The sequence below is a fragment of the Octopus bimaculoides genome, chromosome 2 (genome assembly GCF_046866305.1).
Source record: "Octopus bimaculoides isolate indiv1 chromosome 2, ASM4686630v1, whole genome shotgun sequence".
In the NCBI taxonomy this organism is placed as follows: Eukaryota; Metazoa; Mollusca; class Cephalopoda; order Octopoda; family Octopodidae; genus Octopus; species Octopus bimaculoides.
Genome location: NC_142929.1, coordinates 15,700,482 through 15,715,481, shown reverse-complemented (window position 1 = coordinate 15,715,481; position 15,000 = coordinate 15,700,482). Strand labels below are relative to the sequence as shown.

At 36.7% G+C, this 15,000-nt stretch overlaps 1 protein-coding gene across 12 annotated transcripts in view; it reads right to left on the bottom strand.

Moving 5' to 3' along the window:
• The window catches only part of LOC106881988 (uncharacterized), a 458,683-nt gene that overhangs the window by 231,561 nt on the left and 212,122 nt on the right, over nt 1-15,000 (bottom strand). Inside the window, exon 1 of one of the 12 annotated variants that reach the window (XM_089341041.1) lies at nt 14,301-14,403. The exons of 10 other annotated variants lie outside the window; for them this stretch is intronic. The gene's annotated coding sequence lies outside the window, so the exon portion shown is untranslated. Of the gene's footprint in view, nt 1-14,300; nt 14,404-15,000 lie in introns of those variants that run through there. One more of the 12 variants, XM_089341002.1, reaches the window with a different exon arrangement.

Below are 15,000 nucleotides of genomic sequence, written 5' to 3'. Positions count from 1 at the left end.
TCTACTACTATAGCCCCTCACCCACCGTTGCCTTATAAGTGAATTTGGAAGACGGAAGCTAAAAGAAACCTGTCGTATATTCATATACTCTTTTACTCTTTTACTTGTTTCACTCATTTGACTGTGGCCATGCTGGAGCACCGCCTTTTAGTCGAGCTAATTGACCCCAGGACTTATTCGTTGTAAGCCTAGTACTTATTCTATCGGTCTCTTTTGCCAAACCGCTAAGTTACGGGGACGTAAACTCACCAGCATCGGTTGTCAAGCGAAGTTGGAGGGAGACAGACAGACACACACACACACACACACACACACACACATATATATATACATATATATATATATATATATATATATACACATATATGTCCACGTACTAATTCTTTTCTTCCTTGGCTATCGCCAAGCAAACACGCGAACTACTTCGTCCAGCTTCCAGTTCGTTGCTTCACAGTGTTCCACATACACATATTTTTTCACATCTGGCCATAAAGCCTTTTCCGTTTGTTTTCCTGTCTTGTCTTCTGTGCACCACTACATTCCTCCATGGTACAGTTTAATTTGTGTATACAAATTTAATTTGTGATCCATGGGAAGAGCCATTTTAACGATGCGTCCTGCCCTATTCTTCGAAACGCCTGTGTTAGAATGGGAGTAGCTGATGAAGGAAAATGTTCTCTATGTGGCCTGTGTGTGTTCTGTACTCTGGTTATTATTATTTTTTTGTCTACGTTTTGTTTGCAATGTCCTGTACCCAGATATGCACCTATATATACAGGTAGACGTAGGTATGCACATACCTGTACGTATATATGCATATACTCATTTATTATTTGTTTTATATATACACATATATATATATATATATATACATATATACATGACGATTACTCCAACTTGTCAAATGATAGTCATCTTGCATTCAGCCTGACTGTTTGGATTTTCTGTCGTCCTTGCATGTGTGTATTGATGACTTTTCAGGCCAATTTCTTTTACTTGTTTCAGTCATTTGTGTGTGTATGCATGTGTACATATCATGTGTATGTTTGTCTCCTTGTCTATATATCATGTGAAAGTTGTAAATGAAGGTCACTATCATACGAGCAGTATCATTCATTTGCAATAATCTGCAGAAATGTCTAGCCGTAAGGAAATATTACCTTGCTTGAAAACAAGTGAGAGTTATTGACAGGTAGAGCATCCCAGCCATAGAAAATCTGCCTTAATAAACTCTGTCTGACTCGTGCTAGCCTGGAAAAGTAGACACAAAAATGATGATGATGATGAACAATGATGAACAATGATGAACAATGATGAACAATGATGAACAATGCTGTATTCATGCAAACATCTGAGCAAACTTAGGAAATATATGATCATAGGTCATAACTGACCTGCTGAGTAACAACAACAACAGCATCGTCACCCCCTGCTTTTTTAATGATCCCCTGTGTCTCAATACATAAATATACTCCAATACTTTACGAACCATTTTGATTTTTGATCCCCTGTTACTATTAAACTATTAAACTCTAAATCGCTCAAAACCAAATTACTCTCATATTAAGCATTCTTTTACTTTTTGTTTTAACATTTCTTAATAGATATTTTTCCACAGAAAAATATTTGGAACCTGAATAATTTAGTAAATACAATTTCCCAGTGCTACCACTTCACATAAATGTTTTTAACACTAGTTCATTGTGTTTCCAGTTTTCGGCCTACTTCAAACACTTCAGAATTGTATAGAAATTCAGATGTTTTTTGGAACAATACCAAAGTAGATTTGTCATACTCAGAGGTACCAACTCAATGTTATTTTCAGGCATGGAGTAGGGAGAAAAAGGACAAAGGATAAGAAATAGAGGAAAAAGTCAGAACAAAAATACTATTTTTCATTTAATGAAGATCCTGTTAGGTCACTTTCTGTTAATTTAAAAAGCAAATCACAATAAAATAATTTAGATATCTAACAACTGCTTCCAACTCTACCCTTTCTTCCTTAAAAAATTTTAACAATACATAAATTATATTCAGTATGGAAAATTTAGGTTTCTTATTTTAGTTTAGTTTTTGTTTTATTTTTATTTGCAAATCCGTTAATTAATGTGAAATATATTGTTGCATATACATTCTTAGATATTTGGATATCTATCTTTCTATCTATCTGTTTATGGACATGTGTGTGTGTATTGTTCCCAAACAACACTTATTTTGTGCTGTTGACACCGCCAGATTGAATGGTACTACCCAAGTGTCGAAACCATAATGATATCCATGGGGCAGCTAATGATGGAGGTATGTTGGATTGTTGGTATGGCTGTTTTTGTATATGTGGAATAATATTATCACACATCCTTTTGACATATATATATATATATATATAGGTGAAGTATATTTGCCACTTAAATGTGGCTGACCCCTAAGGGTGGATGTTACTGTTGCTTTTAGCCCCAGGAGAACATCTCCTCCAGCTGGCTATCGACACACATCTGTGTCCTGTCTATATTTGCAAAGGGAAGTCATCGAGATGGGAAGGATGACTTCCCTTTGCAAATATAGACAGGACACAGATGTGTGTCGATAGCCAGCTGGAGGAAATGTTCTCTTGGGGCTAAAAGCAACAGTAACATCCACCCTTAGGGGTCAGCCACATTTAAGTGGCAAATATACTTCACCTTGTCCTGCAGTTACTGTTAATACCTCGCTCAGAGATTTAACATTGCTTATATATATATATATATATATATATATATATATATATATATATATATATATATATATATGCACTTATCTTCCACTTGTTTCGGTCATTAAATTGCAGCCATGCTAGGGCACTTGAAGAATTTTAGTCAAACAAATGACTCCAAAACTTATCATTTCTTTTAAGTCTGGTACTTACTCTATTGATCTCTGTTGTCAGACCGCTAAGGAAATGGAACATAAACATACCAATACTAATGGTCAAGTGGTGAAAGGAAGATACACACACACACACACACACACACACATATATATATCTACAGCTTGATGCCCTTTCTAACACCAATCACTCCAAGAGTGTAGTGGGTGCCTTTTACTTGCCAGCGGCACAGATGTCAGTTATGAAACACCGACATCAGCCATGACTACCAGTGTTTCATAAGTGGCACATAAAAAGCAACTACTACACTCTTGGAATGGTTGGCATTAGGAAGGGCATCCAGCTGCAGAAAGCATGGCAAATAAGATTGAAACCTAGTGCAGCTCTCCAGCTTACCAATTTCCAGTCAAACCTTCCAACCCATGCCAGCATGGAAAATGGATATTTTCTGTCTACGAAATCCACTCACAAGGCTTGAATAGAAAGCACTTGTCTTAGATGCCATGCAGTGGGACTGAACCTAGAACCATGATGTTGGGAAGCAAACTTCTTGCCATATTAACACACCTATATACATATATATATATATATATATATATATATATATATATATATATATATATATATATATTGGCTGAGGGTGCATTGTATCACCTACATTGCTAGAAATAAGAGTCAAAGACCCTTATAGCCACAAACGTAGCACAAGTCTATGTACTGACAGGAGAATTAGACTTGTACATAGACTTGTGCTATGTTTGTGGCTATAAGGGTCTTTGACTCTTATTTTTAGCAATGTAGGTGCTACAATGCACCATCAGTCATTATTTGTGACAATTGAATTCTTCCTTTTTGGTTCTATATTGTGTCTAACCACCTTTAGTATTTTGTGTGTGTGTGTGTGTGTGTGTGTGCTCACATTTTGGCCTCCTGCTCATCATCACTGTTAATCATCTGTCTTCCATGCTAGCATGTGTTAGACAGTCCAACAGGATCGGAGAGGTCCAACAACTGTGCCATTTTCCTGTGTCTGTTTTGAGATGAGTTTTACAGTTGAGACCCTTCCTAATGCTAACCCCTATACAGTGCATGCTGAGTGCCGCCTTTTTTGTGGCACCAACACTAATGAAGTTAGCATGTGGCTTGCCAGACAAAAATTCCTTTCAAATGAGTGGGTCTATAGTTGATGGCGAAACATTGTGTCAGCTGATGAGAGGTTAAGGACCATTGATTCTCGACCCTTTTTTACTTATGAACCCCTTTGATTTCTATTCTTTTCTACTGGGCCCTCATAGCCATTTGATGTTCAAAAACTCCCATTCTATTTTTATAATTAGATATCATTAGGAATCATCTAAAAAGATTTTCTTAATATTTTGCGTATTTCATATGTATGACCAATATATTGCACGCAAACTTAACAACAAAATCTTATATGGACTCCCAAGGGCTCTATGGACCCTGATTGAGAACCACGACTGGAGATCATTGCTGAAATTCCCAAGATATTGGATGATGGAATTTTATCAGTGACATTGACTAGAAATATTTAAATCTGAAAGTGAGCCACTATACCATCTACAGAACTGGAGATGGATCATAGATGTTGATTTAATATTGAAAGATTAAAAATTCAAGTAAATTTGACTTAATCGTAATCGTGATTTCTGTCAAAGTTTACATTTTTGTTTATTAAAATGCTCATGTGCGTGCGTGTGTGTGTGTAAATCAAACTATACAATATTATAGATCCATGTCAGTCAATCTTAACAATCAGTTTCACACAGGATATTAGATGGTTAAATAACATCACATGCTCTTCAGAGATGGCAGATATTTATAAAGATATAAGGCAACTCTGTGTGTGTGTGTGTGTGTGTGTGTGTGTGTGTGCGTGTGTGTGTGTGCATGTGTATGTGTGCGCATGTGCGTGTATTTGATGATGCTGTCTGAAGTGTTATACATAGGGGGAAAATCTATGAGTAGGCTAGGCATTATCCACTTTGAACAAATAAACTCTTATTAAATGTACTAAGATCTTCTCAGTACAAACGTTCATACATTCAACATTAAAACATGTATATATAACTGCATATAGTATATACACAAGTGGCAATGAATATGTGTGTATGTACACACACACACACACCTATTCATATACATTAGATGACTGTGTGTGCCTCGCTATATATATATATATATATATATATATATATATATAACAACTATTCTAAATGATATGGTATCAAAGTGGCACTCTTTTAAATCCCATCCCTCTGGTTCTATCTCTCTATCCATCCATCCAGTCTATCTATCTATCTATTCATCCAGTCTATCTATCTATCTATTCATCCATCCATCCATCCATCTATGTACCTATCTACCTATCTATCTATCTATCTATCTACCTATCTATCTATCTATCCATCCATCCAGTCTACCTACCTACCTATCCATCCATCCATCTATGTACCTATCTATCTATCCATCTATACATCCATCCAGTTTATCTACTTCTCTATCTGACTCATTGTTATTGTTTCCACCGAATAACCTTTTATTTTATAGATTTATATATACGCATATGTGTGTGTGTGTGTGTGTGTGCATATATATGTGGGTGTTATATACCTCAGAGTTATCAATGTCTATATATGGATTTTCATTTCCTTTACTATTTCCAGACAATTGTTTCAAAAATCTATTCTCTTTCTTTGTAGGGCTTAAAAGTTCAACTTTGAATTTTAAAATGGTTTCAAAAGAAATTTCTTGTCTTATACGATTCTCTTATTCTCTTATTCCTATTTTCAGTGAATAAACAAGAATTACTGGAAGAAGGGAGTAAAATAGTACCATCCATCAAATCATATGATTTAAGATTTTATATATTATTATTATTATTATTATTATTATTATTATTATTATTATGTTGTTGTTGTTAGCTGTTGTGAGATATTATAGGTGAGTGTGTGGAGTAAAGGTTAAGTAATGAATCAAATAAAAACTGACAAATGATTTATCAGTCATAAATAGAAAAAGAATTTTTTTACAATAGATGCAGGTGTAGCTGTGTGGTAAGTAGCTTGCTTACCAACCACATGGTTCCAGGTTCAGTCCCACTGCATGGCATCTTGGGCAAGTGTCTTCTACTATAGTCTCGGGCCGACCAAAGACTTGTAAGTGGATTTAGAAGACAGAAACTGAAAGAATCCCGTCATATATATATGTGTGTGTGTGTGTTTGTGTGTCTGTGTTTGGCCCCCTAGCATTGCTTGATAACTGATGCTGGTGTGTTTATGTCCCCGTCACTTAGCGGTTTGGCAAAAAAGACCAATAGAATAAGTACTAGGCTTACAAAGAATAAGTTCCGGGGACGATTTGCTCGACTAAAAGCGGTGCTCCAGCATGGCCGCAGTCAAATGACTGAAACAAGTAAAAGAGTAAATGAGAAAGAGAGTGTAGCTGTGTGGTAAGAAGTTTGCTTTCCAAATGCATGGTTCTGGGTTCAATCCCACTGCATGGCACGAAATTGACGTGCAAGAGATTGAGTACTCAACAGACATGCGTACCCGTAACATAATTCTCTGGGTGATTCAGCTTGACACAGAAATGTGACAAGGCCGGCCCCTATTGAATTACAAGTACTGCTCATTTTTGCTAGCTGAGTGGACTGGAATAATGTGAAAGGAAGCATCTTGTTCAAGGACACAATGTGCCACCAGAGATTGAACTCATGACCTGATGTTCATGAGCTGATCACCCTAACCATCAAGCCACACTCCTTCACTACCTTTGTACCAAAATGAATCATCAGTGACAGGATGTGAAGAAGATGCCATTGTGACAACACCAAGCTCACTTTGTCATTATATGAACTACACTTCATGCCAACATATCCATCTTCTTAAAAAACTATTACCTCCGACTTACATAAAATTCAAACTCAGAAACTTTCTTTCTCTGTCCTTCCATGCACCTAAGACACTTAATTGTTAATGACTTCATCTTAAATATGACTGATCTGAAATAAGGTGATGCTTTTTTTTTACCCCCCACCTCAAAAAATGGGGTCTTCTGACTGCATTCTGTAACACATCTTTCTTACACTTTATTTCTTTATTGCCCACAGGGGGGTTAAACATAGAGGGGACAAACAACGACAGACAAAGGGATTAAGTCGATTACATGCTCCCCAGTGCATAACTGGTACTTATTTAATCAACCCCGAAAGGATGAAAAGCAAAGTCAACCTTGGCAGGATTTGAACTCAGAACATAATGGCAGATGAAACACTGCTAAGCATTTTGCCAGTCATGCTAATGATGCTGCCAGCCCACTGCCTATTTTCTTACACTTTATTGCAAGAGATAGAGATTCCATTCATTGTCATCATTATTATCATCGTCGTCATTTAACGTCTGCTTACTATGCTGGCATGGGTTGGACGGTTTGACTGAGGATTGACAAGCCAGAAGGTTGTACCAGGCTCCAATCTGATCTGGCAAGGTTTCTACAGCTGGATGCTCTTCCTAACACCAACCACCCCAAGAGTGTGGTGGGTGCTTTTTATGTGCCACTGGCACGGGGGCTAGTCAGGCGGCACTGGCATCGACCATGCTTGAATGGTGCTTTTTACGTGCCACCAGCACAGGAGCCAGTCAGGCAGCACTGGCAACGACTGCGCTTGAATGGTGCTTTTTACGTGCCACCGGCATGGGAACCAGTCAGGCAGCACTGGCAACGACCAGTTGACTGAAACAAGTAAAAGGGTAACCATTTTTAGCAATGTCATGCAATTCATTTTATCTGCGAGCATTTAGTCAAGTCGCATCTAGGCTCATGAGTTTCCTGTTTTACCATCCTCATGGGGTCCCCTGAAACTCTGTTTCTCATCTCTTGCGCAATAGAGTTCATCAACCTTTTAACGCTCAATCATCTTCATTAATTTATTCATTAACTTTCAACAACAACCAACAGCATCAAATGATCATTTGATATTTTAATTAAAATTCAAAAGGAAAACAATATTTTCAAGACATTCATCGTTAGTCACTTCCAGTATTTCTTTTACTCTTTCTAATTCATCCTTTGATATTGTCCTCCATGTTTCGGCCCTTGTGGCCAACAAAAGAAATCATCACCATAATTATTATCATTATCATTATTATTATTATTATTATTATTATTATTATTATTATTATTATTAAGCTAGTGAGCTGCTCGAATCATTAGCACAACAAACAAAATGTTTAGAGATATTTCACTTGTCTTTACATTCTGAGTTAATTTTCACTGAGGTCAACTTTGCCTTTCATCCTTTGTGGGGTCAATAAAATAGGTACCCGTCAATTACTGGGAGGTCAATGAAATCAACTTTTCCTTACCTTCAAAAACTGCTGGTCCTATGCCAAAATTTGAAACCATTATTATCATTAAGGCAGCAAGCTAGCAGAACTGTTAGCATGCCGGATGAAATGCTTAGCGGTATTTCAGCCGCCGCTATGTTCTGAGTTCAAATTCCATGGAGATCGACTTTACCTTTCAGCCTTTCGGGGTCGATAAATTAAGCAGTGAAACACTGGGGTCAATATAATTGACTAGTCCCCTCCCCCAAAATTTCAGACCTTGTGCCTATAGTAAAAAGGTTTATTATTATTATTATTATTATTATTATTATTATTATTATTATTAGGCGCAGGAGTGGCTGTATGGTAAGTAGCTTGCTTATTAACCACATGGTTCCGGGTGCAGTTCCACTGCGTGGTACCTTGGGCAAGTGTCTTCTACTATAGTCTCAGGCTGACCAAAGCCTTGTGAGTGAATTTGGTAGACGGAAACTGAAAGAAGCCCGTTGTATATACGTATATATATATTTTATATATATTTATATATATCTGTGTGTGTATGTGTGTGTTTGTGTGTCTGTGTTTGCCCCCCCGCCAACATAGCTTGACAACCGATGTTGGTGTGTTTATGTCCCCGTAACTTAGTGGTTCGGCAAAAGAGACTGATAGAATAAGTACTAGACATACAAAGAATAAGTCCTGGGGTCGATTTCTTTGGCTAAAGTTGGTGCTCCAGCATGACCGCAGTCAAATGACTAAAACAAGTAACGAGTATTATTATTATTATTATTATTATTATTATTATTATTATTATTAAGGAACTGAACTGACTAAATTGTTAGTACCCCACACAAAATGCCCAGTGGCATTTCTTCTAACCCTTTACATTTGTTAGTTCAAAGACCACTAAAGTCGACTTTGCCTTTTATCCTTTTAAGGGTCGATAAAATAAGCCCCAGTTGAACGCAGGGGTCGGTGTAACTGACTTCCCCCTCTCCTCAAAATTGCTGGCCTTGTGCCAAAAATTTGAAACAATTATTATTGTTGTTGTCATCATTAAGGTGGTGAACAAACAGAATTGTTTGCACACCAAACGAAATGCTCAACAGCATTGCGTTTGTCTTTACATTCTGAGTTCAAATTCCAGCAAGGTCGACTTTGCCTATCAATAAAATAAGTACCAGTTATGCACTGGGGTTGTTGTAATTGACTAGCCCCCTTCCTTAGAATTTCAAACATTGTGCTTATTGTAAAAAGGATTAATATTATTAGGAAGAAAATCTCTTTAGAACAAATTTATTTAGTGGTTGCTACTGACAGAGTTTTTTTTTATTATTTGTTTTTTTAGCTTTCATTACAACAAAGTATTAAACAAGTGAATAAAAAATTTTCTTTTTAATTAGAAAAATACAAGTTAAATAAAATTAACAGATGTTAATGAGATGACGTAGAGAATTTAACATGAAATGAAAATTCTTGAAAGTGATGCAAGTAGATGTAATTATTTACAGCTGTTTGTGAGTCACTAAAGATGGCATTTAAAAATCAAATGGATTACAATACAAATTTGGTCAAGTAGGTAGCAGCAAGTTTGTGATCTTAAGTGAAGAAGAGTAAGGGTAAGGGGACATAATTGATGTCAGAGATGATAGCTAGTAGAGCAACAATTATAGTGGTTAGCAAGCAATTTTGTCTCGGTACAAATAAGGCCAAGAAAGGATTTATTTGTTCTAGTTGTTGTAATTGCTAAAAGTCTCCGTCTACTGATGTTTCTCCCTGCTCTCTGCTCAACTCCCCAATCCCCCACCAGAAATTTGAAATGTGTATGCACACACATGCATGTGTGTGTGTACGTGTGCACAAGTGTGTGTGTGTGTGTGTGTGTGTGTGTGTGTGTGGTGTTGATGATATTGGATTAAATGTCAAAATATGGAGTACTGGTGATTAGCATTGTTGCATGCTGAAGGTTGGTTATGGCCACCTTCAAAATATTCTAATAATCAACATGAACTGAAAAGAGCTGTAGCAGCAGAGATTTAGGTCAACAAAATGTCTGTAAAACTAAGATGAAGAAAATACAAAGACTTGGAAGAAATACATTGGATTTAGTCCCTGTTTAACCCTTTCATTACTGTATTTATTTTGAGATGTTCTGTGTTTCTTTCAATTACTTTCAATATAACAAAGAATTTAGTAAAATAACTTAGTTGTCATTAAGCTAGTGTTAGGAACATAAATTGTGACTAAGGTTTGGTAGAAGATTTTAATTCAGAACTTATGAAAACAAGACATTTGTACTGAGAGCCAGAGGTGGTTTCAGGCAGGTTAGTATCAAAAGGGCTAAATTAATCATTTGTTAGCCTTTTTGTTACCATATTTCTGTTGAGATGCTCTGTGTTTCTTTCAATTAATTTTGAATATAGTAAAGAATTTAGTAAAATAACTTAGTTATCATTAAGCTAGTGTTAGGAACATAAATTGTGACTAAGGTTTGGTGGAAGATTTTAATTCAGAACTTTTAGAAACAAGACATTTGTACTACAGAGCCAGAGGTGGTTTCAGCCAGGTTGGTAACGAAAGGGTTAACCCTTCAGTATTCATATTACTTAGACAAATTTAAAGCTTATTTCTTCCCATTGCAAATCAACCCCAGGACTTATTCTTTGTAAGCCTAGTACTTATTCTATCGGTCTCTTTTGCTGAACCGCTAAGTTACGGGGACGTAAACACACCAGCATCGGTTGTCAAGTGATGTTGGGGGGGACAAACACTGACACACAAACACATACACACACATACATATATATATATATACATAGCGGGTGACACGTAAAAGCACCCACTACACTCTCTGAGTGGTTGGCGTTAGGAAGGGCATCCAGCTGTAGAAACTCTGCCAAATTAGATTGGAGCCTGGTGTTGCCATCCGGTTTCACCAGTCCTCAGTCAAATCGTCCAACCCATGCTAGCATGGAAAGCGGACGTTAAACGATGATGATGATGATGATGATATATAGGACGGGCTTCTTTCAGTTTCAGTCTACCAAATCCACTCACAAGGCTTTGGTCGGCCCGAGGCTATAGTAGAAGAGATTTACCCAAGGTGCCACGCAGTGGGAATGAACCCAGAGCCATGTGGTTGGTAAGCAAGCTACTTACCACACAGCCACTCCTGCACCTATGTGTATGGTTATCTGTGTATGGTTATGTGTGTGTGCATGTGTGTGTGTATGTATGTGTGGTTGCATGTGCATGTGCGGTTGTATACGTGTATGTGGTTGTGTTTGTGTGCGTGTGTGCATTCTTGTATGTGTGTGTGTGTGTGGTTGTATGTGTGTGGTTGTGTGTGTATGTGTGTGTGTGTGTGTGTGTGTGTGTGTGTGTGTGTGTGTGTGTGTGTGTGTGTATGTGCGCGCGCGCGTGTGTATGTCTGTGGTTGTAGATGAACTGTATCTGTAGATAAATTGTTGTAGAGAAATTCTCCAGATACCATTTTGAACACAAAAGTAATGCTCTTCATATGGTGGAATTATTAGGGGATAATTCACTACAAGTTCATTCTGGATGATTGAACCCTCGATGCCAACCTGTTCTCCAAACAGCTGGAGCAGATGTACCTGGCATTGGTTAACAAAAAGTGAGATCTTCTACAGCAAGACAACAGAAGACCTCACACTGCTTGGACAACCTAGAATAAACTCCAGAAAGTTGAATGAATTAAACTGATGCCACACCCAGCATAAAGCGAGGACCTCGCTCCCTCAGATTATAACTTGTCCTGATCCATGGCTCACTTCCTGTACTCACGAGACTTCATCAAACAAAAAGAAGTACAAACCAGCCTTCTGAGTCTATGACTTGGGAGGGAGTTTTATCCTATGTAAGCATGGAAAAGTGAGCATTAAAACTTCAGTAATCATGATGATGGTTTTACAAGAATAATGTAAAAAAATAAGTATCAAACAAAGTAATTAGGTTAATGTAATCAACTAAAACTCTTAAAGACTTTCCAATGAATGAAGACAGTAAAAGAGGAGGAGAAAAAATGGCAAATGAGAAACCCAACCATGTTTAAGAAAAAATAAAGTGGTAACTGTACATTTAGGCATGATTTATAAGACGTAAGATTCAAATTTGTTAATCAAGCCTGATAGTTAATTAGCATGGTGAGTTTGAAATATTGCTTATAAATTCAAATCAATTACTCTAATGATATTATGATCTTATAAAGATAGACACACAAACACACATGCATACACACATACATTCATATATACATACTCCCACACACAGATGCATATATGTATATATGTATGTATGTATGTATGTATATATATATATATATATATATATATATATATATATATATATATATATATATATATATATATATATAGACTTCTGTTTTGATATGTCCTGTTTTATTATTTTTATTGTATTTGTGTAACATTGTTCGTTTTTTTCCGTCCTTGTTTTTGTATACATTCGCTGCTTTCTTCCAAGGAATCTAATGCTCTTAGCTTAGTTTTTCCTTGGAGCTGGCCAGATTGGAGCAATATCGAGAATAACCAGCCGAAATTGCAAGGATAATCTGGATCTTGACTGAAGAGAGAAAACTCCGAATGACCTGTCTGTGTTTCCTTGTATCATCTATCTGGATGTTTTGTCCCTTTCTTGTATCACCTAACTGTCTGGATGTTTTGTGTTCTGGTCCCATTCTGTATTATATATACATATATATATATATATATATATATATATATATATATACATATACACACATACACACACATAAACACACAAAAGCATATATGTATGCAAGTTTCATGGAACAAACAGGTAAAATAGAACTCAATCAATGAGTACAAATTATTTTAGTTGGCCAAAAAGCTAGGCAATCCTTGCACAAAACTCTCACACAAGACACTCTTGTAATTTTTCTGCCAATTAAAAATGTACATAAATACATAAACACACACACACACACACACACACACACACATACACATAAATATAAATCCAAATTGAGAGAATGGAGCAGGTAAAATCCAGGCTACATATGTTTCGAGCAGTTCCTCAAAAATAATAACCATTCAACATGGGGTACTCCACCAATATTCATCAGGCTGAGTATACCTTAGTTATATGACAGTTATAGTGTTGTTAAGGAATTCCAAGTTAACTCGACGGAGATATAATTCAAAATGAGTGGTGAAACTGGAAGAATGGAATTAAAAAAAAAAAAAAAGACAAACGTATGAAGAAATGAAATGAATAAAATTTCTTTTATTCATTGGAATCTGGTGCAGCTTACCAGCCCTGGTCAAACCGTCCAACCCATGCCAGCATGGACAATGGATATTAAATGATATATATATATATATATATATATATATATATATATATGTACTACAATAAGAAAAAATAAGGAAGTATATATGTGTGTATGTGTATATATTTTTACAAACAAATCCGAAAGGTTTTGCAAGTTACAGAGAGAAAGCTACTATGGAAGGCTCATAGTATAATAACTGTATAATATGATATCATGAAATGATATTTATTCTTCGATTTGAAGTGACAATTTTTAAAATATAAACAAATGACTGAGAACTGATGAGCTAAAGATAAATTTAGGTAAGGTTCCCTTTTTGAGTCATGCCAAATTTTAAGGGCCAGTTTCCTGGTTTCAGAGGCGTACATATTCCCCACCTGGATGGGACGCCAGTACATTGCAGGTTTACTCACTTTTTTCAAGCTGGGTGGACTGGAGTAACGTGAAATGAAGCATTTTTGCTCAAGGACATAACGTGTCGTCCAGTCCTGGAATCGAAACCACAATCTTTCAATCACAAGTCCAACAATCTCACCACTAAGCCACACTCATTCGCACCATGTAGCCGGGTCAAACACAAAACTTTGCGATGACAAACTGTAAACTTCCATTGCATCACAGCTCTGTGCCTCCCTTATGTAAACAACGAGCTTCATTCGGAAAATAAGCAAAGCAAAATAAACATGGAAATAAAACATACAAGCAAACAAAATAAACTGGAAGTATAAACAGGTCTGGGCAATGTAGGGCTACTCACAGGTGCATATGCAGTGCCAGATTTACCATTGTGCCTAGGTGGACTTAACCACAGGGCCCCGTTGACCAGGGGCCCTGTCGAAGTGAGAAGCCTCATAACTGAACTAGCACAGGGTTTCGTTTGTCCACAAGCCAGCTCTGTACATATGTAATAAGCCATGTTGAAATATTAGTCATGTTTATATGTACATTATGTACACTTAAATACATACAAATACACACATATGTACACTCACTTATACATGTATATGCATACACACATATATTTATTCTGACACTTTATCGGTTTCTGTTATTTTCTCTCTCCTCCATCTCTCTATCCGTCTATCTGGCAAGCTATTGTTTTAAGTATATACGCGTGTGTGTGTGTGTGTGTGTGTGTGAGAGAGAGAGAGAGAGAGAGAGAGAGAGAGAGAGAGAGAGAGAGAGAGAGAGAGAGAGAGAGAGAGAGAGAGAGAGAGAGAGAGAGAGAGAGAGAGTGTATGTGTGTGTGTGTGTGTGTATGAGAGAGAAAGTGTATGTGTGTGAGAGAGAGTGTATGTGTGTGTGTGTGTGTGAGAGAGAGAGTGTGTGTGTGCGTGTGCTTGTGTGTGTATGTCTTGTGGAGAGTGATGGTTAAAGAGAACAACATAAATTATATCATAAGATATGCATACACATATATATAAACAGATAAATTATTTTATACACACACACACACA